This window comes from Cottoperca gobio, chromosome 21 (assembly GCF_900634415.1).
Source record: "Cottoperca gobio chromosome 21, fCotGob3.1, whole genome shotgun sequence".
Classification (NCBI taxonomy): domain Eukaryota; kingdom Metazoa; phylum Chordata; class Actinopteri; order Perciformes; family Bovichtidae; genus Cottoperca; species Cottoperca gobio.
The window spans coordinates 7,526,753-7,531,556 of record NC_041375.1 but is presented as its reverse complement, the minus strand read 5'-3'; positions in this window follow the sequence as shown (position 1 = coordinate 7,531,556).

The window sequence follows — 4,804 nt, the reverse complement described above, 5'->3', positions numbered from 1 at the left end:
ACATGCTCTTCAAAGCAAATGTAAAACCAAAATAAAAGAAGAGAAAGTAAAGTGTCTCGTTTTCTTCAAACCAGAGTAATTGTGCTCATAGAATCCTGAGGGAAGCTGTTAACTTACATTCAGATCTATTTGATCATTTAAAAGCGTGGTAGTACAGTAGTGCAGAATAGTTGCCCCTTAGCTGTTTTTAATTGACATTAAACATAAGAAGATTAAAATGGCAGTATATACACACTTTGAAAGTGAATCTGGGTGTAGGTTTTCAGAAAATCTCTGTGGACTTCACTTAAAAATGTTTTGCTGAGGTGAATGTTGTTACAAGTGATGACAACAGGGCAGCAGTGCAATCTCAGTGGATATTAACCAGAAAATATTCTGAACATCTCACAGATAGTGTCATGTTTTAACCACTAGGTGTCAGTATAATACAGATGTCCAAGGTCCGATGACTTTTTCACTGAAATCACATTTGCACCAATTATTGTAAATGCTAATTAACATATTCGATAGCTTTAAAAATATGAATAGTATAAAGTTTATATTTAGAGCATCCATACGGGTATTGTACTGTATATTATTACATACATCACACATACAATCCACTCTGTAATCCTGCATTGTATACAGTTTATCATCCTTTTAGTGCTTTAGTGTATTTTACTGTGTTCACCAAACATCTATTACAAGAAGAGCGTCATTATGTTGTTGCATATGAAGTCCTTACTTGATCTGTGGTTTCTGGACAATCCTCCAAAGACGTGCACGAGTGCGGCATGTCTGTTTCTCTTGTTAAATGGTCCTCCCTGACAACTGCAGAAATACCATTTCTAAACAGCTCGACAGAATGGGACCGTGCTGCAATGCCCAGATGCAGTTTTCCGCTGTCATGACTAGGATTAATGAGCTGTTTTTAATTGTTTTGGCTGCACTGTGTTGAGCATTGTTGTCCCTTCACCTTTTGAAAGAAAAGTAAGCAGAGTGGTACAGACATATATCAGCAGGAGGGACTGTTCTGCAAGACCAAAACCTTATTATAACTAATAAGATGCATCTGAAAACCCATTTATTTTGCATTTCTTTGAATTCAGAGAAAAGCAGAAAACAGAGAAACATTTCAAATGGGTCAGGAAGTTTCATTCCTCAATATTATATGTTCTCAACATCTGCCGAAGGAACAGATCACTGAGGAATGATTCAATTATTCACACTTTGGTTGCATGTTCTCCATATTTCCTTGTGTGCTTGCTGCTTCTCACATTTCTGTCTCTCAGTTTGGCCCAAGATGATTTGTCAGAAACTCCTGAGATTATCCCAACTATCCCAGCCCTCCTCTACTTTTCTCAACAAACAAAGGCTTTCCTGGGTTAATAACAAATGTGTTTTCTACTCAGACTTTCCTACAGTATATCATGGGCCTGACAATTCCCAGTCTGGCTCATTGCAGTGTTGTTTTTAGTGCTCTGTGAAAGTTATTCTGCTTACAATCTCCTTTCCAACACTTCATGCCTCCAAAGAACTGTCAAATTGCTCCAGGAGCATGAAGTATGTCTAATGTTTGCTTGATAAACAATACAAATTATTGGATGTGGAAATAAAACTGAAACAAATGAATATTTACGGTTAATTACCAAGACAACGTTCCTAAATGCAGTTAGAAATGCTTGTCTTGTTGTATGTTTAACTATATAGCATATGTGAACACACAGACAGTACAATTGTGAAACCACATTTGTCTATTTCATATCGACAAAACACATTTTTATTGTTTAAAGAAACGGATGCAACAACGTGAGTAATTCAATATTGTTTTAATTACCGGTAGAGCTGCAATGACCATCGCCAAATATTTAGATAATTGAAAAATCGTTCATCTGCTTCTCCCAGCCTCTCAAATGAGGTTTCCTGTTTTATATCATATTAAAGTAAATATATTTGGCCTTTGGACTGTCAAAACAAGACATGACATTAAATACATCATCTTTTGAGGAACAGGGACGAATATTTGTACTATTTTCTGACATTTTATAGACCAAACAATTAATTAATTAATCTAGAAATAAATCGGTAGATTAATGGATAATAACCTTCATCTGGTATAGCCATCTTCACAAATTTAAAATGAGTGTATGATTGTAAACGTATCTCTGGTAAAGGAATCTACAGCTTCACTTTAAAACATCACAGAACTTACAGGGACAGTGTGCAGGATTTGGCAGCATCTAGAGCAGGGGTGCCCAAAAGGTCGATCGAGTGTAGTGCGGGTAGATCGCGCACCGTTAAAAAATAATAATATATATATATTCCCCAACGGAACCCCGCGCCCCCTGAAATTCAATTATGCCCCCCCCCCCTCCCATACTTATGGTTATTGACAGCATGAGAGTTATCTTATGCTGCATTCACATGAGACATGAAGACCCTGGGCTTCTAACACATTAAGTGCATATGCTGTTTGATGTCTACAAAGTCTAAGTTTTGGGCATGTTCCTGAGACAAATGAGATACAAACATGTAACTTTAAAGGTATATTACAACAGGTAAATGACTTTATCATTCACCAGCTATAGTGGCAACTGACCTCACAGTTTCCACATAGGTACACGTCCTGTCAGGCAAAGTGTCTTATAAGAGAAACAGTCTATTAAACGTTGAAGCCCAAACTGGATGGAAAATTAGACTTTGTAGTTGTTTTATAATGCAGAATACAATTTCCAATACTATTTTGTTTTATGAATAAGGTACCAATAAAACACTTAGCGCTCCCTGATGATACCTAAAATGAGGTACTATGGAAGAATATGAGGGAAAGAAGGAAGGAAAAATAAGGTATTTTTGTAAATACTGACCAGCTGTGAGGTACCAGGAAATAAAAAGTATTGGAGTCATGGTGTTATCGACACTAATATTCTCAGAACTCAGAAGTAAAACAATACTCAGATTTGTTTTCATAGTAGCGTATTATTGGCAGGTTGACTTCCCATATCATTAATTAAAATAAAAAAAATGCTCAAGGAAAAGGGAAGACACCTAGCACATCTCTAACTCTCACAGTTGGCAGGAATAACCAGAAGTCGTGCCCATAATTCACGCAAGGTATCGTGGGGCTAGGAAACGCGTGGATCGCTATAACTTCTCACCAAAGTGCACAATTTAAAAACAAAGCAGGAACCTTTGGATTGACAGAAGTGCAGTTACTGAACATGCTGACACACACACACACACACACACACACACACACACACACACACACACACTAAGGTTCTTCAGTTTGACTTTGGCGATGGGGCAGTGTGTGACAAGGGCACAGGGCTATTAGTCCTCGTTTGCACACTGCTTGGACAATTTAGCTATTCAAATAGAGCCCGCTTACTGGGAAACAGCTCCTTAATGAAGAGATGGGCTGGGTAATTTGCCATAAATCTATTCTTTTATTCTTTCCCACACACTCATAAATACACACTGCCTGTCAGCATATAGAGCCATTATGTACACCTACGCATGTGCACTCTTAAATACAAACTTAAACGCATAGTTTTTACACACACTCTTCACACACATATACAAGGGCACATTGATATTTTAATGTGTTCTGGAGGAAACGGCGGAGCAATTTTCTTCACGTAAATCAAAAAGGTCAAAATGCAAATGTCAGCTTTTTCCTCCTTCTTTCCATTTTAATTATTCTGTCAGGTTCAAAGAGTCTTCATCAGAAAGGAGGCGCCCTGACAAAGGAAGGCCTGAGCTCACAGATAAGCTCAATCTGCGTCTCCTCTTGACACTTCCTTCTCTATACTTAGCCTATCTACACTCCTCTCACACACACAGCGACACTTAGCATTACCTCAAAGTAAATTACAATGTATCAGCGTGAATGCTGCGCAAAAAGAGACGGTTTAGCAATTACCACCTGACTGCGTGAATTAATTTACACTGCGGAGGGGATTTACAAAACTCAGTTGATACAAGATTAAAGTTTTGTTGGTTAGATCATGTAAAATGGAGCCACTGCCAATGTAGAGATCTGCACAGATAACTATAAAAGGATCATCTGTGCTATTCTACAAACAAAGAAAATGTGAAAATATACTTCAAATAATGACCTTTTTTAGGTATTTTAAATGTATTTTGTTCTCATTAGTTTTGCAGGTATTAAAACATTTTAATTTGATGCTCCCAAATGAGGGCCACAGCATGGTGTAGACATATTTTTTATATTTTCTTTTGAACTAAATATCTAAAATGTCAACTTTTATGTGAGCATGCCGTGGTTTGCCCTTTTCTCTTTTTCTCAATATCAAATACAATCAAATTATAAATCCATGGCAAATGGATTACCACTTTTTTTCCCAACAATCAAAAACTAACAGCATTTTCAAATACACCCTGAAAGATTAACTTAATTAAAATAAAAAGAAATTAAAACGAAAGATCTGCAACCCTCAATGAAATCATGTATTTCTGTATAAACCTACTGTATAAGGGTTGGTTACTGCGGCTGTCATGGCTCCATGAATTATTTTAACATGTAAAACTTTTCTTTTCAATGGGATTATGAAATCTTTCAAAATAATAATTTATTAAAGTATAACTTCCTGTGAACTCCAGTAAAAAAAACATATTTTCAACAGTCACAAAATGCTGTTTTATGTTGATCTGATTTGGGGGACCTCAGGCCTCAATCTGCTGCAGACTGTCCCACTGCAGCTCATTACTGTAGGCCCCTCCCTCATCCATCTGTTGTCAAACTACATTATTTGGCATTTATTTTGAATGCATTTCCTATTTTATTAAGGATTTTATAATT